Here is a 24,582-nt window from a genome sequence, read left to right on the forward strand (position 1 = left end):
ACTCACCCTCAATCCCAGATCCCACACCTCCTCCATTCATATCATGGAAGAGTGACCACTTACTGAATTCTTGGTGTGCCTCCCAATAAAAAATTATTGCCTACCCCTGCTCCAGGCCAACACATTTAGTCCTGTAATTCAAACAGAGAAGTCTCATGCTTTTCGCTCCAGTGGCCTGAGGTTTAGCCCCACATAGGATACACTCAGGGAGTTTTATTACACTTATATATTATGGATGCTTGTTTGAAGATCTGCTACAGAGACTTACTAAAATATTCTGAAATTATTATTATTAATAATAATATTATTAATATTATTAATATTATTAATAATAATAATTAATAATAAATTTCTATTGCACCTGGAAACTCAAGTCATGGCCCAGGCCCTGACGGTGCTATGGGCTGTACAAACACAGAACAAAAGGAGCTTCCAATGGAAATGCAAGACAAAAAGCTTCAGGCGGATATGGACAGAGGCAGGGATGCAGAAGGAAAATATATGCCAGTATTGCATTATTCGGTCAAATCCAGAGTTCAGCTAGCAGCACATAAACAATAGGAATGCAGAGGACAGACAGCACATTCTAGCCAAGTGGGGAAACAGTTTTTCACTGCAGTCCTTGGCCTGGCGAATTAAATAATATAATCAGGCACGAACATTTGAAAAAAGAGAATATTTCATCCAGGACTAAGTCAGAAATGTTCTTTTACTGATGTTTGGCTTAGCTAATGACTGATAAGGTGGCTAGTTCACCATTTCCTCTCAGCAGCAAGTTCACTGGAAAGATGCACATTTGGGGTATGTCTAAACTGCATCCCTCTGTCGTCAGCGGGATGCAGATTAGGCAGGTCGACATTGCAAATGAGGCAGGGATTTAAATATCCCGTGCCTAATTTGCATTAAAATGGCCGCTGCGTTTTGCCAACTCAGAACTTTGTTGGCAAAAAGCAGCAGTCTAGAGGGGGATCTGTCACGAAAGAAAGCCTTTTTTCTACAGATCCCTTATGCCTCCTGCAAGGAGGTTTACAGAATCTGTCAAAAAGGCTTTCTTTCCCGACAGATCCCCCTCTAGACTGCCTTTTTTTGCCAACAAAGTGCTGAGTTGGCAAAACGCAGCGGCCATTTTAATGCAAATTATGTGCGGAATATTTAAATCCCTGCCTCATTTGCAATGTCGACCTGCCTAATCTGCATCTCTCTGCTGACAGAGGGATGCAGTCTAGACATATCCTTGAGATGCATCTACACAGCACCCAAAATTTGAAATAAGATAGGCAATTTGCACTACGCAAATTGTGTAGCTTATTTCAAGTCTCTTTCAAAATAGCTTATTTTGTCATTTGGCGCTCTCTACACAGTGCCAAATTTTGAAATAAAGTGCTGTTTTGAGCCATCCCTTACTCTTCATAGAATGAGGTTTACAGGGATGGCGAAATAGCACGTCCACTATATTTTGAAATAGTGGATGCATTCAAAAGACATAGGGTAGCTATTTCGGGATACCTCTGGTATCCCGAAATAACTTTGCTGTGTAGACATACCCTAGGTGAGTTTTAAGACAGCAGAAATATGGGGTGTGTTGTGTTCACTATTTTATTTTAATCTAGCCCATAGTAAAAGGGGGCCGAAAAGGAGATGATCCCTGCAAAGAAAATGACCATAGGTACCAGGATGAGCAGGTGAGATGGAAATTACAACCCAATAAATACTAGAGTAACATTGAGGGGCTCCTTCCTATCCCTTTCCATGACAGCTGGTGACAAGCAGAATTACAGCATCAGTCTGCACTATCTGAGAAATAGACCCACCGGTGCTAAGCCTGGTGGTTAAATCGCTGTCCCACAGAAGCACAGTGCAGCAGCTGAGCTGTTCAGTGACAGCCCTGAAGGATTTGGGCTTGTGCCTTGCTTGATCTCATGCTGAAAGGTCACCTCTAGTTCGCCCAGCTGCAACATGGGTCCTTGGCCCACTGGGTTGAGACAATCAGGCTGGCCCCATTACTTCCTTGGGTAGTGTTGGTTATGAAACTGATGTGCTCTAGTTAGTGTGACGAGCTATTGGCTGGGGAGAACTTTGTCCCAGAGAGCACAGCTTTGCGAGTGTAACCCAGAGGCACTGAGGCCAAGGGAGAGTGAGGGATGCTGTTCAGCCTTAGCTGAGAGCCAATAGCTTTTAGCTGATGTGGTAGAGGCACATGACTTTCGCCCTTAAGGAAGACGGTTCAGTCCCTCCTGCGGACGACCAGGGTCTGTCAGCTTTAGAAGTGCAATACCAGTGTAGACGGCATTTTGGGTTCTACCTTCACCTTCCATTTCTATAACACCCTTTGTCTATAAAGAATACCTCTTATCTGTGATCTTTAAGCTCAACTTTATGGAAACGCTAACGGAATGCCAGGAGAAAAAAAAACCTTTAAGTTTTTGCATTTAAAGTTATTGCACAGTCAGTAAAAATCTTGGCTGCTTATGTCATTGCTGAGTCAATCAAGTGCCAAAGAATATTTTTATTTTATCTCAGCAATAATCATTTTCTGTCTGAACAGTAGACCTAGTTATTGTTTCTTTCCTTATGTTTTCATTAATTAGAAGGAAGTGGAGAGGTAACAAATTATTCCCTGGATGCTGAAGTGTTCATTTTTCACTGTCAGGTTATAAGTGGCAATGGGCAAAGACAATATATCCTGTTAGACGTGAGAGTACTTATTGTCAGCATGGTTCATAAAAATAGAAAGTGAGGTAGCTTTTCTGAATAGAGTTGAAGCTATCTATGGATAGAGTTTAATCTGACTAATTATAACTAAAGGCTTTGGCAAACAGTGTCATGTATCTGGGAGAACACTGAATAGTGCTTTTTTCTTACCAAGCTTGTGTGAATGTTAATGCATGTAAGTGTAAAATCGACTTCTATTAAATCTTCTAAATTGCCATGCACTTCTTCACCCACAGTTCTTCATAACTGTGCTGAAGAATTACTGGTAAAAGTATTAAAACTCTTTGAAACAGTCATATATCTTCGGGTTTACAGGAAGTGCTTCAAGTTAAGAAAAAAATCATTTCTTCAGAGTAACTTTTCCTCAGAGCACAGCAGTGAAGAGAATGATTGATTTTGATGCCCCATGTCTGGCCAGGTTCTATTTGGACGAACAGTTTCTTAAATGAGCCACACTTTGGATTTGGGAGCTGCGGTTGAGAAGCCGTCTGTCACAGTTTCAGGAAAACTGCACCTGTATTTCCCTGCTGAAAGGCACTCACTTAAAAGTTTCTGCCTCTCCACCATCACCTCTTCTGGGTGAAGATTCACACCTCCCTCCTTTCTGGTTGGCATTTTTAAGGCTGCACAACTATCTCCAGCAAGCAAAAAGGGCAATGCCTATACTTTGCTTCCTCTGTGAGGATTATGACCAGTGTATTGCCTGCAGTTACAAGTTACCACACAGCTCCTTCTAAGCAAGTACGTTTATTCCTAAGGCAAAAGCATTACCGAGAACATCTAGATACAGAGCATCTAACAAAAACAACAAAACCCCTACATGCATGCTAAAAAGCACCCCTACCATTCCCAACTCCAATATACGGCTCTGATAAGGAGAGTGGTCCCTAGGAGGATATGGATCTCAGGACAGAAGTAATGAATATGGCACTTTGGGGGCTGATCTGTCACTTCTGGGCCCAACCAAACTGCCAATAGGGCTGGCCCATGGGGCTCCTCATAACACAGGGCCTAGGAGCAGTTGCCTCGATTTGCTGTCCTCCAGGGATTTGCTCTGCTGGTAGGTATCAATGCTTCAGACCCCACAAGTGGGTGTTCCCTGCAATTTCAAGGTCATAGAAGCCTTTAGATCAGGAACCACAATCATAGAATCATAGAACAATAGGACTGGAAGGGACCTTGAGAGGTCATCAAGTCCAGTCCCCTGCCCTCATGGCAGGACCCAGTACTGTCTAGACCATCCCTGATAGACGTCTATCTAACCTGCTCTTAAATATCTCCAGTGATGGAGATTCCACAACCTCCCTAGGCAATTTATTCCAGTGTTTAACCAATGAAGGCTGGGCAGATCAGCCATTTCTTTATATAGCTCAGGTCTTTGATCTCCAGCCTCCAGGAACAAGTATTTGGTAGTCAATGGCCCTGTTCTCAGCATATAACTTCAAAAGGCTCTTCTTTTATTTATTTATTTATTTTGTAACTGGAATTACTTTCTCCTCAGGAGTTCCCCAGGAAGTCTATTTAACGTGCACTGTGCCCAAAGTCCATTTTGATATAATCATTTGAACTCTTTCCATTCCCCAGGTCTCACCTCTGTCACATGATCTTCTACTGAGATATTCCTCCAAAGTCAAATCCCACAGTCCTTGCTGCACCCGCGTGGTCTACAAGTGTCTTGGGTCTCAAGGAGTTTCCTGTGGGCGTTTCAAAGGCAGTGAGTGACACATAGGTGCTCAGGATTAGACTCAGGGGCTGTGTCTAGACTGGCAAGTTTTTCCGCAAAATCAGCTGCTTTTGCGGAAAAACTTGCCAGCTGTCTACATTGGCCGCTTGAATTTCCGCAAAAGCACTGACAATCTCATGTAAGATTATCAGTGCTTTTGCGGAAATACTATGCTGCTCCCGTTCGGGCAAAAGTCTTTTTCCGAAAAACTTGCGCAAAAGGGCCAGTGTAGACAGCAGAGATTTGTTTTCCGCAAAAAAAAACCAATCGCGAAAATGGTGATCAGGGCTTTTTTGCGGAAAAGCGCGTCTAGATTGGCCACGGACACTTTTCTGCAAAAAGTGCTTTTGTGGAAAAGCGTCCTGCCAATTTAGACGCGCTTTTCCAAAAAAGCTTTTAACAGAAAACTTTTCCGTTAAAAGCATTTCCGGAAAATCATGCCAGTCCAGACGTAGCCTAGGATTAACAGCAGTCCTGGGAAACTGAAGATTCAAATCAAAACAATCACTGAGGAATGGTTTGATCCAGCATAGAATGAAGTTAATGGGAGTCTTTCCATCAAAAAACTTCATTGGGCATTGGATAAGGTCTTAAAATGAACAGCACCCTGGACTCTAATGAATGGCCTGATACTCAGGACATTCAAATTCAGCCTAATTTGTGACTGCCCTTTAACACACTGATCACTAACAGAGCATGCTCCCCCTCTAGCCCAGCATATAACAACTTTCCATGGACAAGTGGCAGGACTTCCAGGAGGTCATTCTACAAGTTGCAGTTCTCAGAGTCTTGTTGCGTGGACTCACCGGCTACACTCAATGCAGATCGCAGAAACACACAAGGAATACACGCCAGATTCTTTATAGGCTGCAGATGATGATAGCTGCAGTTATGCTGCTTCCCCCCACATGACAATCATGTGGCTTAATTGAATAAAATGCTTTGAGGTCCTGCCCATCTCACCCAGCAGGTGGAGGATGAGAGAAAGAATGAACAGATGTTAGGTTATGTCTAGACTGCAGCGCTTTTCCAGGGTACCGGAGGTATCCCAGAAAAGCAATGCCATGTCTAAGGAATGTGTCCACTTTTTCAGAAAAATTTCCGAAAAAGTGGACGCATTCTTTCACCATCCCTGTAAACCTCATTTTACGAAGAAGAAAGGATGGCTCAGAAGAGCAGGTTTTTCCAATATTTTGGCACTGTTTAGATGAGTCAAATTTCAGAAAAGTGGGAAAAGATACGTGAATTGCGGTTCGCAATATGCGTCTCTTTTTCCAACTTTTCTTTGTAGTCTAGATGTAGCCCAAGTCACATTGCTTAATGCGCATCTGATAGATAGCTATAGTGATTAGGGTGTCATAAGAACCTATATTCAATAGAAGTGATGGGCATTATTTAAAATGATTATTAATCTATGTTTTATTGCTCTGGACAGTCTTGTAAATAGGACTCCTAGTTTTCCACTGGTAAGATACCCTAGGATTCTGTTTCAATCCTAGGATGAGAGGATGCAGATACTAACGGAGACAGATGTAGCAAAAGTGTCACTTCCTCTAGCATTGTTTCATTACATATTCATTGGTGAACCTTTGGTGCGTTCCCTAATTAGTGGCTCATTCCTGCCTCTGAGAAGCTTGCCTGTGTGACTAGATTGATGTGCAGGAATTCTCCTTTCTCTCCCTGGAACACCCTGTGGAGGGAGGAGAGTTACAAGGTCAGATCTTAAACTTGTGTAACCTGGTATAGCTCCTTTGATAACAGTGGGCCTACGCAGATCTACACAGTGTGAGGATCTGGCCCACAGCAGGACCACAAATTGGGCCTGTCCATATGCACTTTGCTAATATTTTTAGAGTAAGATAGTACACCTATTATATCCTGGCCTACTGAGAATTTGCAGAGCCACAAACTCTGCTGTATTGCTGCTTCTTAGATACTGTAGGTCAGTGGTCCCCAACGCGGTGCTCGCAGGCGCCATGGCGCCCGCCGGGGCATTTGTGTGCGCCTGCCGACAACCTGGGCCGGCCCCACCCCCGGCGCACAGGAGGCACTGGCTCCAGGCACGCGACACACATCGGCGCTGGGTGCACGGCGCTCGGGCGGCCCCAGCCCCTGGGCACATGTGGGCGCTCGGGCGCGCGGTGCTCGAGCAGCGCTGGTGCCGGCCCCAGGCGAATGGCTCGGGCAGCAGCGCTGGCCCCGGGCCCATGGCACAAGGCGCTCAGGCGGCCCCAGCCCCGGCCCTAGGGCACACGCCGGCGCCGGGTGCAAGGGCATCCAAGTCCCCTGGCCTGCCCCCGGATGCACAGCCCCGCCCCCGGGCACCCGGCGCATGAGTGGCCCCAGCTCCCGGGCGCCCGGGAGCCTCTAAAGGCTGGGGACCACTGCTGTAGGTTGTGTTTGCGGGCAATACGCAGCAGTTTGCAAAGCATGCTTAGATTGTTTTTACAGACGCACAAAGCCACATAAATGAAATGGAAACTTATCGCCATTGAAAGGGGACTTTTTCTTCCATTCTTCTAAGAGTTAAAGGTCAGCAGTGGTACTCTGCTAGGAAAGGGGAAAGGTCAAGAATTTGATTATAAAAGAGACTGTTAGTAAACTGCAGCAGTTTTACATGAGCACCAAGTCCGAATTTAAGTAGAATCATAGAAATGTAGAGCTGGAAGGGACCTCACAACCTCTGGCTATGTCTACACTGCCAATTCTTTTTTCAGAAAAAGACTCAATTTGCATACCTTTTCCCACTTGTTTTGGGAAGAGGCTTTTCCGACATTTGGCCCATCTACATGAGGCCAAATGTCAGAAAAACCTCCTCTTTCAGAAGAGCCCTTATTCCTCATTTTATGAGGAATACAGGGCTTCTGAAAGAACATGCCTGCTTTTTCGGAAGTTGTTCCAAAAAAGCAGACGTGTTCCCTGGATGCCCAGAAACACTCTGCAGTCTAGACATAGCCTCACTGAGCTATTTTTAAGGGGGTGACCCAATTGCCATGGGAATCAGCAAAGAGACTCCCAATGAATGGACTTTAGATCCCCATGCTGCTCCACAAGATACTGCTTTCTATACTTCCTGCCCCAGATCATAGTGCTGTGTTGCTGTTTCTTGTTAGCGACACTGCTTCTTCCGTTTTGGGGGAATCCCTGATCTTGTACAGGTTGAACCTCTCTAGTCCAGCACTCTCTGGTCCGGCAACATCTGTGGTCTGCCATGATTTTAGTTTGCTGGATATCCCCTCATCATGAGTGTGGCTAAGTTTCCGCAGTCCCATAAAGCTTGTTTACAGTCACCAATCCTGGCTCTCAGGCTGTGTCTAAACTACATGGCTCCATCGATGGAGCCATGTAGATGAGGGTTGTAGGCAAAGGGAAATGAAGCCGCGATTTAAATAAGCGCGGCTTTATTTAAATTTACATGGCTGCTGCGCTGAGCCGACAAACAGCTGATCAGCTGTTTTTCAGCTCAGCGCTCTAGTCTGGACGCTCCCGCACCGACCTGAAAGCCCTTTATCGACAACCTCGTAGGATGAGGTTTACCGGGATGTCAATAAAAGGCTTTCATTTCGACAGGGGAGAGTCCAGACTAGCACGCTGATCAGCTGTTTGTTGGCTCAGCATGGCAGCCATGTAAATTTAAATGAAGCCGCGATTATTTAAATCGCGGCTTCATTTCCCTTTGCCAAAAAAACAAATCTACATGGCTCCGTCGACAGAGCCATGTAGTTTAGACGTACCCGCAGTGTTCAGTGCTGTTGTTTAGCTCTAATTCATCCCTAAATATCTTGTAAGAGCCCAGTAAGCAGTGGAAGTGTTGGTAATGTTTGCTAGACAATATTGACCTCCTGTAGACCAGCAAATTTTCTGGTTCAACACCAGGCAGGGCTTGAGGGTGCTGGACTAAAGAGATTCCATCTGTATTGTTTAACTACCCCTATTCATTCCTAGTACTATGCTAGAATTGGTCAGTGGGCCCTATGATTGTCAACGTCATCAGAAGACAAAATGAAGAAGGGAGGAAGAAAAAAAGAATGAATGTCAGACAGTCAGCACTGTGCCTTTGCCTGTGCCTTCTTTGTGCAGCTCTTTCATAGTGCCTGCAATGTTCTCTTTGAGTGTAATGTGATGTAGATGTTGAAAAGCTTATTAGGTAAGTCAGGGCTTATGTTCCCTTCGGAAAATCCTATATAAGAAATGAATATTCCTGATTGAGGAAACTGTGAGGATATAATTCTCTTCACCAAGGCCATCTTTCTTCAGATCCCTGTCATTTTACATACAAAAGCACTTGGTAGGAGCAAATCATGGAGAGAAGATATTTTACAGTGACAAACATGAAGTCTTTTGGGGTCAAGGGTTTGTTTGTGTTTAAGGGGTGAGGTCTGTATTTTCCCTGGGTGTTAACCGATGTGAAAAGTGAAACCTTCTGTTCAGATGTTCAGATCTCCAGATAAACCCACCTGCAGTAATTAAAGTAATTCCAAAACTGAAAATTTTGGAGGGGGGAAGGGCAGTCATTTTTTTAATTGACTCAGGTAATAAATGAAATGGCCTCATGTAAGCAAAAATGTATCTCGCTGGCAAAAATAAGCAGAAGCCATAAAGAAAACAACAAGCCTGTTTTTAGCTCAAAACTTTAATACTAAATTGCATTAACTAATAACATGAAAATACCAAACATCTGGCTTTTTGGTGGGAGGACTCTAATTCCATTAGGGCTTTAATAAATGTACTTCACTGTAGAAACATTTTACATTGATAGCCTAGGCAAAATGAGTGGTGCTTACAAGATTAGTGTGTATAGCAGCTCCGAGATCTCTTACGGGGTTTACTTGAAGTTGCTCTCTAACCGAAATGAAGGAGACATCACTGAAGGACAGTGAGGGTACAAAAACTGATGGGGCCAGTTACTGCATTTTGCTCTTTAACATGGTCTGGCTTCCCATGAGCTGGTGCGCAGCTCTGTCATAACCCCCAAAAGCAAAATAATTGGATGGATGGCCCACTCTCGGCAAATCCAGGGTCACTCATGAGCAAGTAACAAAGACCACATTCTGACTTTTTTTTAAAACAAGAGCTGAGAAGAAGGTGGAAGAGATGCCAGAGAGAAAAGAACGGATCTGAGAATTAGGAGAATGCAGTCTTCCCTCTGGAATGATAAAGTCACCCTTTCCAGCACCACATCCTGGCCTGCAGGATTCTTGTCTCTGCCCTGTACAGCCCCATTGTCTCTGAGCTGCCCCCGTTCCTAGTCTTGCTGTTTCACTCCTCTGCTGTGTCCTCTTGCTCAGTTGATGCTTTTTCTGCTTGCACATTTTTGGCTTGATTTTCAGAGGAACTCAGCACTCGCAGTTCCCATTGGCATCTGTGAAAATCAGAGCCCAGTTGGTTTAATCAATACAGGCAGTCTCCGGGTTACGTACAAGATAGGGACTGTAGGTTTGTTCTTAAATTGAATTTGTATGTAAGTTGGAACTGGTACATATTGTAGGGGAAACTCTAGCCAAACATTTCTCCAGAGCTCAGTTTTATTCTCCCACACCTCACTTCCCTCAGTCCTTTATTCTCAAGCTGAGGTGTCTGCTGAGAAAAGCCGCTCCAAGTCTCCCTGGTCTGCTGGGGGGGGCCGCTAGCTTCGCGTCTCCCTGGTCTGCTGGGGGGAAGCAGCTAGTGCGGGGTTGCCTCACCCCATTTGTAAGTAGGGATCCGATGTAAATCAGATCCATGTAACCCGGGGACTGCCTGTACAGAAAGAGGAGTGCTTCAAGGTGTCTTACTGTAAGTTGTCAGCTGCTGCATTTGAAATGGGAGCTAACACCTCTCTACAGGATCAAGTGGGTACCTGTCAGTGGCTACCATTCATTATCCTTTTAATAAAATATTATCGGTGAGCCTCGAATGTGCCATTCCAGCTGTATTTGGATTTCTCAGACTATCCTCTCCAAAGAAATCTATCGTCTTCTACTTGAGTTCTGTTGGAAATAAACCTGTGGTATTGGAATAAATCGATTAGCAATACAGAGCTTTCCTTAACTGTAAACCTTTGTTTCAGTAGATTGGTTATAGACTTCTCTACTGTACCCCGTTGTTATAGACATTCCCCGTCCTAAACGTTTTGCAGCTCATTCTCTCCATGCCACCTACTGACTTACTATGGAATTGCAGGTCTTCATTGGTTAGAAATCCATTAGGAACTCATGCTCAGGGGGATAAAAATGTACCTACCTTAGCAGAGTCTGGGTGACATCGATCTTGCAGAGGCATTTTAGCATTTTTAGATGGTCTGCTTTTCACACCGAATGAAAAACTAGTATAAAAATAATTCAATGTAATTGACGCATGGTCAGCCCAGGTGGAAGGGGAGCATGGGTGCATTTTTAGCATTGTTTATAATAGATTGTCAGAGTTCATGGAGAGGAAAGATTTGTGATGCTTGAAAATCACACTGTGAAACAATAATCTTGGTCACTGACCTTGGCCAGGTATTTGTAATATTTTCCACCTGCCTTTATCTTCCTTGGTGTATGTCACTGATATATACAGACAGGGATTAATAAAAATGAAAAAGTAAAAAAGAGACCCCAAACTATTACGTACTTAATATCCTTGACATAGATGAGGAAGGTCAAAAGGGTCACTTTGCCCCCAAAGTGCCCTAGCTCAGAACATGCATCGGGAAGGCTCTAGTAGAAGCTTGTTATTTTTATAACCCAAGGTTATGATCATTCAGATGCTTAATGCTCGTAAACTATTGACATTTCAACCATTCAATTCCACTTTAATCAGAGGCCAACTTTTTTGTGTGGACTTTTAAAACACCCTGATGCCAAGTCCTCAGCTAGTGTCAATCAATGCAGTGAGGGTCCAGCTCTGAAAATGAATGTGTAAGCTGCGAAGGGTGTCTGGCTGATAGCCGTGGAGGAAAAGCTGACGTCAATGGCAACACTCCCACCTCCTCATCTCCCCTTAGCATAGCAGGGTGAATGTAACTACACTGCTATAGCAGTTTGCCTCAGGCTTGTTCTGCAGGGACCTTCCCTTGGTAATTCAGTCTTCGTACCGATTCTGACCTGGGCCTCTCTGCTGAGACAGCTGGCAAGGTTGCCAATGAGAATCAATTGTGATGATATGGGCTAGGTACTTAATTCCTGATCACGATACTCTTCCCCATGAACAGCTATCACCAACTCATTCCATACAGGCCATCCTATCTAGCTAGCTAGCCCCATTACACATATGAAGTGCTTTTTTCCTTTTAGAAAGAGGGCAGAACTAACAATTTCCTATTGATTGGCTAGTTCCTTGCAAACTGTGCATTGATTGGCTGCAGCATGAAACCGAAAACATGCTCAGTCACTAGCAAAGAGGATTTTGAGCTGTTTAACAACTAATTGCTACTGTCATTAACTTCTCAGGGATCACTGACAAGACAAGGAATAGTCTCTCGATTCTATAACGAGAACTAGGTCAAATGTTGCTTTATATTCTTGCTTACGTATCAAGAATTTGTAAAGTCAAGCCTTGATAGGCTCACACTATGTGGTCTACTGAAAACTCATTCAGCACAGAACAATAAATATCACCATCCCATTCATCCTACAGAGGATCTCTAGAAATCCAACACCAGACTTATGGCATTGGTTAGATCATTTCATGACCTGTGGTTAGACTCTTATGAAGGTTGATTAATTAGCAGATATTCTAAGACATAAGAGAAAGTCTGGGTCCTTGTGTAGGGTTGAGCAAAGAACCCTGTCTAATACATCGGAATAGTTTTGGTGCTCATTCCTGCACAAGGTGAGTGACTGAGTAATTATTCACTGTGGAAATGAACATGAGAATTTTCCATGAGGACTGGATGTGTTGTGGAACAGTATATAGAGTCAAGGCTGGCCTGCAACATTTTGGCACCTGAGGCGGGGAGCTCAAATGATACCCCCATACCTTCTCGCTTGGGCCAAAACTTTGAAAGGTCTCAATTCTGCCTTCTTCCTGTTCTACTCCTCTCTGTGCATCTAGAACAGAGAGAATACATATGCACCAGCAGCAGACACAATTTTCTACACTCTGGGTCCTAGTGGTGCCCTCCGACCCCAGTCTGGCACCTGAGGCAGCTGCCTCAGTTTGCCTCATGGTAAGGCCAGCCCTGTATAGAGTGGATAGACCAGCACAAGGAATAGTCTTGGCTAAACCCACCCTGCCTGCTACAGCCCTCACCACACCAACTGAGAAGAACAGTCAGTTCGTCCATTCGGCATGAGCTGGTGGGTCTTACACTTTTCAATAAACAGAAAATGAAGCAATCCCTGCCTCCCCGCTTTCTAGCGCACTCTGCTCCCATTCATAGTTTCCTGTTCCTTCCCCACTAATCACCTTCTCACTACACCTCCGTCCACTGCCTCGCTACACCTGCTATCCCCAGTGTGGACAAAGTGTCTGGCTTAGAAAAGGAGGCTATAGCTTTGTGGATGAGGGATGACCCAGATGGAGGTTTGCTTCAGTTTGGGCTTGGCTGGAACACAGCAAAGAAATAGAACTTGGGAATGAAACACTCAGAGATTCCAAGTTCCAGTCAGCATAGTAACTTCAAGCCAATCCCGGGCATGGAGAAATAACTCCTCCTTTAGTAACTAAGCCCCAAACAAAGGAAATCACCAGATTGAAAAGCTACTTTAAGCTGAAGCTGATGTATCAGTGCTGGAATAATGCTTATATGGACATTCATCCCCTTGAACGGTCCCTCTGTACAAGGAAAAGTGCTTTTCTCATACATAAAACAGTAACATGCAAAAGGTTTTTGGTTATTTTTCAAGGAGAATCAATATATGGTATGGAATTTTTAAAACACCAAAGTTTTTAATATCAGTTTTTTCCAGGTCTATTTTCCTGCATAAGTTTCCAGTAACATACTGGGGCCACCTTGTCCCTTTGCTCAGAGTTTGGCATGATGTCATGTACGTAGTTACAAAAAAGACGTAAGAATTGTTGGAGTGGAGAATGTGGAGTTTTTAAAAAACAGGTTTACTAAGTCAACAGTGACTTAAATGCTTGAGTTATTTTTAACAACACATATTCAAAATTGGTCTTAATGCTAGATGAAACTAACAATCAACTCATCACAGTAATTACTAGTTTCAGAGGGGTAGTCATGTTAGTCTGTTTCAGCAAAACCATGGAGTCCAGTAGCACCTTAAAGACTAATAAATTAATTAGGGCAAGTTGCAAACTCGTTGTTTTTACAGTGATTACTGGAGCTTCTTAAAGTGGCAACCCCACGTCCAAAATATTTGTGAGGGAAAATATGTTCCCACCTAAGGTGCACTTGAAACACAAAGTCAATTTGAATATACCTTTAACAGTGGGGGAAGCTTTTAAAAAGTTGGATTTCTTCCCGATTTTAATGTATGTAATCATTAATATGAACTAATTCCAAATATAGCAATCATTTCAAAACCGTTATGGCTCTGATTCAGGAATGAATCCCTAAGCTTGTGCTTTACTTTAAGTCTTCTTGCATTGCTTAATGTTAAGCACCTTTCCTATATAGGAATGTTTTCTTCTATTGAAAACAAATGATCAAAATGCAGATTTAGAAATAGTATGAATGTAGACCCACATATGGGTCAAATCGACCTAATCCCATCGAAGTCAATGGAACTTTGGAGTTTTATACCAACTAAAGTTCTGGCTTGTAGAATCCTTGATATTAAAACTGGAAAAGTATCACCCCATTGAGCTCTGTGCAAGTGCAGAATTATTCCTCAAGTTCAATTTCTTCTTCAATTTTCAGTTTCGATCCCTAAACCCCCAAATATCAGCATTTAATCCACATATCTGGGAACAGGTGTATAAAAATGTAAAATAGTGAGAACCATCAAAATTCACAGCTTTGCGATATTCATGTTTTAGGAGAAAGAGTACACTGAGAGCACAAGCTCTTTGAGGGCATGGACCATCTTTTCATTAAAAGTGTGCATGTGCATGCACATGGTGTGAGTTTACAATGCCTATAGTTATGGTACCTTGATCCCTGACTTGGGCTTCTCTAGCAGCTACCACAGTATAAATAATAATAGCTGAAAAATCTAATGTTGTTACTTCCCAAACATAGCTAATAACGAGTCCCCCTGTGGTGTAAGTTTCAAATCCTGCTGCTTTACTGTTCCATTTAGGAGCCATGGCAGCTCTGAATTGCCTCCTAATTCCTTAACATCACAGCTTCTATAAGCGTGGTGCTCCCATCTGTCTCTGCTTTCAGACACCATTCCAGAGGGCTGGCAATAATGTTGGTAGAGACCAATTGCTCAATGCAAGGGAAACCAGAGGTTGCGGATGTTGGTGCCATCAGCATTAACTCAGACCTGAAACCCCCATGGGAGAAGGAAGAGAGATTGCAATGAGTCACCTGGAGAGCAGAGCGAGAAAACCCACCCTTGAAAATAATTAGTGTCCAAGATGATCATTGGTCAATTTACTTCACGGGGTGTTTTCTGCGGAGAGCCGTAAGTTGTGTACTTACCTGGTGATTTCATGAGGATAGAATGAATGATGTCACGGAATTTAGGGATTCTACCCACGACCTTGGGTTCCATTGAGCCAGAGAACCAAAGGCTTTGCATATAGTGCTATACTAATGTAGTGGGTTGGAATGGCCACCCACTGACCACACCCCCTGAGTCTTGGTGAGCAGCAGCTGGCCCTGACGAGACACCTGACCAGAAGCCAGGGGGAGGGGCCAGCAATACAAAAGGCCTACCCAGGAGGACAGTGAGGCTGAAGGAGCCAGAAGATTCCCCGCCCACCTTGCTGGAGGAGCTGCACCCAGGTGAAGCACTGGATTGGCCAGGGCCTCCGGGCCCCCAAATGACCTGGACGGACTATTTACCTGGCCCAAGATACTGAAGCAAGGAAGCTCCGAGGGCTGGCCCAGAACCCAGGAATAGCCCCGGAGGAGTTTGGAAGCAGCCCAGGGAAAGCCGACCGCCTATTGGCTGAGCCAGAGCTAAGGCAGTGTGGCAGAATGGATCCCCGCTGACCCAGCAGCTGCTCCCAGGGCCCTGGGCTGGGACGCAGTGGAGTGGGTTAGCCTGCATCCCACCCACCCCACCCCCTCTCCGGTGGCAGTCTCCCCCCTGCACACCCTAACAGCCTGCACCCACTGGTGCTCCACCCTGGGCTTGACTCTGAACTGTCTGTTTATTTGCTGCCCACCCCGAACTGAGGCCAGGCCTTTGAACTGTTTATTTACCACCCACCCCAAACTGAATCCAGGCCGTTGAACTGTGTAGTTACCGCCCACTCCAAACTGAGTTTGGGCTGTTGAACTGTTTGGTTACCGCCTGCCCCGAACTGAGGCCGGGCCTGTAGACTGTTTATTTACTGCCCGCTCAAGCTGAGGCCGGGCCTGTAGACTGTTTATTTGCCACTCGCCCTCAACTGACGGTGAACTTTTGGACTCTTGGTTTCAGCTCACCCGGCAAGAGGGCCTACGCTTGGGACCTCTGCCACTGCTAATTCCCCAACTGATGACACAGCATGTAGTGGGTCAAAGAGGCCACCCACTGACCACGAGGGGCGGGCACCTCTCCTCGAGCACAATTGGCTTACAACTTACAATATGCTTGGCCACCGGTCCTTTTATAACCATGTAAATCCAAATAATTCCACTGGTCTTTGCGGATTCACTCTGGAGATGCTGAGACAACAGAAAAATGTGGCCCTTAGTAGTAAGGGCTTGTGTAATAATACGACATGGAATGTTATTGGCCTTTCCCAGTGAATGCTTGACTTTGTGTTGCCATTAGCGAATAAAGCCAGTAATTTGATTAACCGATTTTAGGGAAAATTCAGTAAGGAATCTAGTCCTTTACTCTCTAGATTGAGAGCTAGGGGAAAGCTATAATAAAGCCATTCAGAAAATGACAGGTTACAGGGCTGTGTGATTTGGAAACTGATTTCTCTTGGGTTGACTTATTGTCCTTTGCCGGTGGCAGAGATGTTGATGTGTATCCTCTGTGGGGCTTTACATCAGGACCCAAATGAGCTTTCCTGACTAGGCGCTCGTGCGTGAAGCTGGGAGACTGACTAATGCAAGTTCTTCTATGAGCCATGTGGCCTTGAATGTTAATATCAGTTTGTTGAATACATTGCAAAAGAAATATCCTTTGGGCTTTCTACACAAACACACAACACTAACGGGGAGGTAACCAGAGGGAGAGTGACCCTGAAGCACATGGCTGAATCATTACAAAACTAATGTTACTCCCCTTCCCAAGAAGACGGAAGGAAAAAAATGACACCAAAACTGTGCTATCTTGTCTTTCATGCATGTTCTCAGATGGGAATCTCTTGGGCTACGTCTAGACTACAGGCTTCTTTTGGAAGAAGCTTTTTTCGGAAGAGATCTTCCAAAAAAACTTCTTTCCAAAGAGAGCATCCACACTGCAAAAGTTCATTGAAAAAGTGATCTGCTTTTTTGAAAGAGAGTGTCCAGACTGCATGGATGCTCTCTCGCATGTAAGCTGTGATTGCTATGGACGGAATGACCACCAGAGCACTTATGCTTTTTCCTCTTTTCTTTTCTTCCAAAAGAGCTCCCTGTTCCCCGTCCACACACGACTTTTTGCAAACGGGCTCTTTCACAAAAAGGCTTCTTCCTCGCAGAATGAGGATTACCTACCCTGGAAAACCCCCTCTGTTCTTTCAATTTTCTTGTGGAAGAACGCAATTGCAGTGTGGACGTTCCTCAAGTTTTGTCGGAAAAACAGCCATTTTTCCAGCAAAACTCTGTAGTGTAGACATACCCTTGGATGGCTACACTCTGCATTTTTCTTCAACTAGAGAGGCATTAAATAAAATATAAATAACATTTATTTTTATTCTAACCTGTCCAAGAGCACTAGGAGCCTTTCCTGATAGGGCTGGGATGAATTTTTACTGCTAGCCATAAAGTCAGAGTTTCAGGTCCCTGGCAGGCTGGTTGTGCCCATGTTCTAAAGAAGTTATTGGCTTGCCTGCCCCAGCACATAGTGGGTCAGAGAGGCCACCCACTGACCAAGGGGCGGAGGGGAGTAGCCGCCCCTCCCCGAGCGTAATTGGTTTACAACTTATTTGTCCACCAGTCCTTTTACAACCAAGTAAATCCAAATGATTCCACCGGCCTTTGCAGATTTACTCTGGAGATGCTGAGACTACAGAGAAAAATGTGGCCCTTAGTGGTAAGTGCTTGTGTAATAATACGACATGGAATGTCATTGGCCTTTCCCAGCATTGGAACCCCAACAGGGCGTCCGCTGTGCCCAGCTGTTTCAGAACACTGGGGAAGGTACCCATCCTTTTCTTTGACCCTAGTGCATTTTCCTGGGGAGCACAGGGTGGTGGATTCAAATCCCATCCCTCCTCAGCAGCTCAAGTCCCACCCTGGGAATGACCAGACAGCCTGTGAAAAGATGACTCACAGCTTGGGGGGGAATTTCTATGGCATACTGCAGCACCTTCAGGTCCCAGGCAGAAACATTTTTACTCACCAGTCCCTGCTCTGTTCAGTGAGTAATTGGCTTTCTACTTCCCATTTGGTGACAGAACAGCAAACATGGCAGCTAATGTTAAAAAAAAATCTAAATAAAAGCAGAGGAGCAAAAAGGCACAAGCCCATTCAGTGTTCCTTCCATTGACTCCCTTACACAGAAATGGTCCCTCGCTCACATTTGTATCTCCAAGCCACGCACTGCTGGGAACCAGAAGCTGCTTCTGCAGGCCCATTGAGTTTTGTGCTTTCAGTCCTGGCAAAGGGGAAGTTGACAAGTGTGTAAACCGACACAGCTCCAGTGACTTCACTGGCCTTCTTTGCTGCACAGTTATAGTCAGTCATTTTCCTGGCAGAAAAACAAGCTGGCTATTAATTTTTTGCTCTCTACATGGAGTTGGTTGTGTTTTCTCACCAGCTTCCTGCTTTTGTTTGGTTTTTCTTCAGAAGGCCTGAGAAGACTGTGGCAGGGACTGTTGAGCATTTAGGAATGAATAGGACAGGAAACACCGAAGGACACCCAAAAAACCTGTGAGAGTTGGGGCTGAGTTTTGTAAAGCTGCTTAAAGGATCTCAACACTCAGTTTCCTTTCATTGTCATGCTGAACTGGGCTTCTAAACCCACTGGCAGATTGGGAAACTAAGGCTGTGTCCAGACTCAGGGTTTTTTCGAAAAAAGTAGCCTTTTTTCGAAAAAACTTCACCTGCGTCTAGACTGCAGCCGCATTCTTTCGAAATTAAATCGAAAGAATGCGGCTTTTCTTTCGACGGTGGTAAACCTAATTCCACGAGGAAGAACTCCTTCTTTCGAAAGTGCTCTTTCGAAAGAAGGCGTTCTTGAAAGCAAACAGGCTTTTTAGAAAGAGAGCATCTAGACTCACTGGGTGCTTTCTTTCGAAAAAGCGGCTTGCTTTTTTGAAAGTTTCTCGTGCAGTCTAGACGCTCTCTTTCGAAAGAGGCTTGCAGTCTAGACATAGCCTAAGCGAGTAAAATGTAATTGCGCAAGGTGGAGCTCAGCCTGGACACATGGCTTAGGACCCCAACCAGGGCCATCCTAAGGAGGGCACAGGGCCTGGGGCAACCTGCCCAGTGCCCCAGGCATGGCGCCCGAGGCAACACCCCCACTGCAGGCCCCACCTGGCTCCACCCCTTCTCCTGTCCCTCCTGCCAGACCCTGCCCCTGCTCTGCCCCGATTCCAACCACTTGCCCCCTCCCCTCACAGGGGGTCTGGCACCACGGCAGCAGGGGTCACCCCTCCACTCACCATGTGGGTGCTGGGAACTGGAGCAACCCGACAGCCTGCTCTGCCCCGCTGCCCATGTGGTGAGTATGGAAGGGTACACCAGGCCTCCATATTCCCCAGGTCCCGCCTATAGGACAGTAAGGGTGGCTGCTGTGCGGCCCCCAAAAGCACGGAGCCCTGGGGCAGCTGCCCCAATTCATCCTATGCACGGGACGGCTCTGATCCCTACTCTTACTTAAACTTCCGTGTGATCGCTAAGACCCATTGTGATCAGGACTTCTGCGCCCCATAATCCTCTGCTAGGAACAAATTCCATTCTGAGAGACGGTCCATTGGTGTGTGTGGCTGGGGCCATTGGTCCCAGGGTCCAACTGTGCCATGCATGAAGGTGCTATGTTTTCATATCGGCTTTGAAGTGGTTGTTTGGCAAAGGTCTCTCTTGGACCGTCCTGTGCTCTCCATCACTTCACTGCATTGAATTATCATGGACTGTCCCGTGCTCTCCATCACTTCACTGCATTGAATGGAGCTGTCTGTCCATGGTTATTCTTTTCAATTCAACAAACTACGGAAGCGGTTGACCCTTTCTCCTGCTGCTGCTGCTAACATTCACAGTTCCCACTTGTGAAGAACCACAGGCCTTAGTTTGGTCAGAGCTTTCCATTACCGGCGGTGCTTAGCAGGTGAAGGCTAGCAATCAGAGCAATGGAACGGTGTGACGAAGCGTACATACCCCGCACTGAGACAGGAGGGGTTAAATCCCTGTGGGCAGAGGAAGTCCCACTCCTCCGCCCACACTGGGCATGTGCCCAGTGCTGGAGTGGTATAAAAGGGAGTAGCTCAGCTCAGTCTGGGCTGGACACCAGAGGGGAAGGTTCTCCTGCAGAAGTTCCAGAGACACCCCAACCAGAGAATCAGCTGACAGGAGCCCGAGATCCAGGAGACCATAGTGAGCCACCAGAGCCCAAAGGAGCCTCAGGGAGAGGCTGATTCTGTGGAACCATAGACCACATGGGGCATCCCCATGTCGACTCGGGTAGGAAGTGACCCAGGGAGGGTGTGTGACTCTAGCCATTAGTCTGTGCTGCCCTGCACTGAGGGCTGTGATTACTGACTCTAGCCATTAGTCTGTGCTGCCCTGCACTGAGGGCTGTGATTACTGACTCTAGCCATTAGTCTGTGCTGCCCTGCACTGAGGGCTGTGATTACTGACTCTAGCCATTAGGATGTGCTGCCCTAAACTGAGGAGTGTTGTTATGGACTTACAGAGGTTGCTGAGAGCCCAAGTGGCGGCTACATCACTTGGTACCTACACCTCCAGGGATAGGGTGTGTATACATCATGACAAAAGACAAGGAAAGTTTTCCCCCTTTGTGTTTCTCCTTCACAGTCTGCTTCTTAAACTCACTGGGTCAAGCTTATCACCACAATCTTAACTAGAGGCAGGCCACAATATTAGGGTTGCCAGGTGTCTGGTATTGACCTGGACAGTCCAGTATTTTCGCCTCCTGTCCGATAAAAAAATTCAGACAATATCTGACACCTAAAATGTCCGGTATTTTCTGATTTTTTTCCCCCTGCATTGAGGCAAAAATACCGGACACCGAGCAACCCTACACACACTCAGCAAACAGGCCCAGCCCTCAGGTTCCCCCTTCCCCCGCCCCCGGACCACTTCTGGGCCCTCTCTCCCCCTGCTGTTTTTTTTTTTTTTTTAATATTTTTGCTTAATAACTGTTGGGGGGGGGGTTCTCCATAACTTTGGTCTCTCCCTTTTTTTTCTCAACAGAATTTTTTCCCCATTTTTGGGGAGCTGGGGGTGGTGGTTGGTATTTTCGGTTCAACCATCTGGCAACCCTACACAATATAGGTACATTCAGTGGAGAGTCAACCAAAGACTTTGTCATTAGAATAGTAATAGAGATGTAGCCGTGTTAGTCTGGTCTAGCTGAAACAAAAGACAGGACTATGCAGCACTTTAAAGACTAACAAGATGGTTTATTAGGTGATGAGTTTTCGCGGGCCAGACCCACTTCCTCAGATCAAATCTGAGGAAGTGGGTCTGGCCCACGAAAGCTCATCACCTAATAAACCATCTTGTTAGTCTTCAAAGTGCTGTATAGTCCGGTCTTTTGTTTGTCATTAGAGTGCATTTTAGCACTGGATAAAGGCTGTAGATCTCTGTAAGAAGGGAGGATCCCAGAGCTCATCCTGCCACTCCAGTCTGAATGTTCACACCACAATTAAACCACCTGTTAACCCAACCCCACAAACCTGGGTCTGTCGGCACAGGCCAGCCACGAGTGTTTAATTGCAGGGGAAGCCAACAGCTTGGGGTGAGGGGAACCTGGATTGGTGCTGTCAGAAGGGGCGGGGCTGAAGGTAGAAAGGGCAGGGCTGGAACACCCAGATCTTCATGCTGCTGAGAACCCTCAGAGCCACACGGTGCTGCGCTCCAGTAATAATTGAAAGGGCCTGGAGCTCCGGCTGCCACTGCTGCCGCAGCGGCATTGGCTGGGGACTCTGGGCCCCTTTGAATCACTGGGCCCTGGGGCAACTGACCCCTTCTCCCATCCTCGTCAGTGGGCCTGCCACTGGGTGACATCCTGGCCCTGTAAAGTTAACAGCAGTTTTCCCTTTACTTCAGTGGGGCCAAGATTTCACCTTTCTTTCTTCATTTGTTTTGATTTTCATTATTTAACCAGGACCCTATCCTACAGCCCTAGGCCATTGACTGAGCCTGCTCAGGGGAGTAAAGGGCCGGCTCAGCTGTGACAGGTTTGCAGGGTCAGGTCTCCATTTTATTTATTTCTTCTTGCTCTCTAAAGCCCGCAAGAAACTCATCCTGCAGGCTGCACACAGTAACTACGGGGAAACGTTTCAAAGGGCTGTGATTTGCATGCTTGAAAAGCCCACGGTGCTTTGGTTCAACTGGCACCAAAGCAGTAAATTAATTCTGCAAGGGTCCTGTCCAAACTTACATTGATTCTGATTTTGTTGAAAATCAGCCATTAGCCAAGAATTACTACCCGCATTAACGGAAATGCTGTCGTGATCATTAATTGGAATTAATGGATGGGTAGTTTTTATAGGAGATTTGAAGGAAGGCAATATTCCCCTCAAAAACCATTTTATTAGAAATTGGCTTGCCAGCTATAAATGTGATGTCACAACAAGCCATTCCACAATGCTTTATCCACGGCCTGATGTGTTTTTAATTAAGGAAGAGCAAAACACGTAAAAATGTTTTCATAAAAAACGAGACATAACAAATAGCTATTTATTTACTGCATAATGGGAGCCACGAGACAGACAAAGCAAGGCTGCTCAGAATGCTGATGACAATGCCGCGCCCCATTCACACAGGGGAGACCAAATATTATTTTATTGGGGGAGCCCAGAAAATATGTTCCCGGAAAGTGGTCTATATAGTTCCTTTCTACTGTAGGGGGGAAAGAAAAGGCTTACCTGCACTGCTCTTAGGACTGAGGATAACCTCTCTACCATCACCAGCACCACTACACACACACACTGAGCCAGATCCACAACTTCATTGATTTAAGCCAGCTAAGGAGGTGGCCTCCTTTCTATTATTTCTATTAGGGTAGACCACAGCACGTGAAAGAAGGGTGGTAAATTGTCCAAACTCCATTGAAGTGAATGGAGCTGGGCTGGCTTATATTGGCTGTGGTTCTTGACTAGTGGCCTTTTTCCAGTATTCCCTGTAAGCAGCTTGGGCAGCCACCCAGGAGAAATTCAGGTGACACCCAGCTGATTAGCAGAGTGCCCACATTCATGCACAGCCAGCAGCATGTGTTTTCTTGGGTGGTGCATATCCACATTTGCTTCGGTGCATATAACAACATTTATTCTGCACCAGGATGGCAAAAAATGAGAGGGAACAATGCCTTTCTCCATATTCCTCGCTGTGTCTAGAGCAGTGTTGTTATCCCCATTTTGAACTTGGAAAAACTAATGGATGGATAGAGACTTGCCTAAAGTGACAGAGCAAGTTAGTGGCAGAGCTAGGAGTTCAGCAATCTAATTACAACAGACATATCCCAAAGGAAAACAACATGCAAATAATCCCTGCAATGTTTCACGTTAGCCTTTAAATTAATCCAACTGTTTTTTTCTTTTCTTTTTTAACCCTTTGAATGCTTCAGCTAATCTTTCTAACGGCTTTCTTCCCTGGGCTCTCTTTTGATCTGGGAGCTCATTCATTGATCAGTTTGTGTTTCCCATGAAAAGAAAGGCTTCCATTGCGCTAACAGCAACATCTGTATGCCACCTGTGACTTCTGGAGATAGGACTCCACGTGTGGCTCATGTGAACTTTGCATGAGGTTTTTATTCGTCTCCTTGGCACGCGTGTTTCAAATGTGATGTGCCTGTACATTTGAAAGGATTAAGGGTGAAACGTGTCTGAGCCACACCAAGAAGATGCAGGCATGACACATAAGGGCAGATTTTAGAAACAAAGAGGGCCAGAACTAGCAAGGCCTGCCATTGAATATGCAAATTGGGAACCTATACAGACCAATAGTTCATTATGGTAATTTGCACCCACATTTTAAGTACGTAGTTGCACATAGTTGCATTATGCACAAACTTAATGAAAATCTGGGCTTGTAACTTTCACAAGGAAATTCACATGAACAGCTTCTCAGAGCCCTTGTTTATAGTAAAAGGTAGAGGGAAAAAAAATTGTCACAACAAACCCATCCCAGGGGTGTTTAAGAATACACAAAATACTAGCATCTAATTTGAATACAAATCTCCCTTTTTCCTGTTCCGTTTGGTTATGGCTTCCCTTTTGCACTTAAGGTTGCCAGATGTTTTCAACAAAAATACCAGACACACTTGACATTACATCGCAATCTACATTACGTCTAATTTAGAAAATACCAGACATTTATATTTTCTCAATTTGTTTCCCAAACACAAAGTTCAAATACTGGACTGTCCAGTTCAAAACCAGACACCTGGCAACCCTTTTTGCACTACACAAATGTGCCCGTGTTGAGGTGCAACATCTACGCACCCAGGCACACACATACGCACATAGGTAGGAACGTGTATTCAGTTCATTAAAATCTCTGGCTTAAATGCAGCTGGAGACACACAAACTATGGTAAGTTTCTGCAAAGGAACAATTGCATATGGACATCAGAGAAGAAAGGGATACAAAGAACACAGAGTTTGCCCTTAAAAGAACTGAGGACATGGGAAGTGCTGGAATTTGCTCGGGAACTTCCTTCAGTAAGATGTTGGCAGCTGCCACCATTTTGATGGCTCCCCCAGCAGTAACAAAACAGAGGCATAGAAGACAGGAGACACATCAAATGCTCTCTATCCCCAGCACTGCATTGCAGCTGCACC

The 24,582-nt window shown here is 45.3% G+C and overlaps 1 long non-coding RNA gene across 2 annotated transcripts in view; it reads right to left on the reverse strand.

The window, feature by feature from the left end:
- Positions 1-1,204: 1,204 nt before the first annotated feature.
- LOC142818836 (uncharacterized) overlaps positions 1,205-24,582 on the reverse strand; it is a 63,601-nt gene continuing 40,223 nt past the window's right edge. For both annotated transcript variants that reach the window (XR_012896489.2, XR_012896488.2), the window contains exons 3-4: positions 4,304-4,406; positions 1,205-3,811 (exon numbers count right to left, since the gene is read on the reverse strand). This is a non-coding gene — a long non-coding RNA (uncharacterized LOC142818836). The remainder of the gene's footprint in view (positions 3,812-4,303; positions 4,407-24,582) is intronic.

The sequence above is a fragment of the Pelodiscus sinensis genome, chromosome 17, assembly GCF_052426305.1.
Source record: "Pelodiscus sinensis isolate ZL-2025 chromosome 17, ASM5242630v1, whole genome shotgun sequence".
NCBI classification, from domain to species: domain Eukaryota; kingdom Metazoa; phylum Chordata; order Testudines; family Trionychidae; genus Pelodiscus; species Pelodiscus sinensis.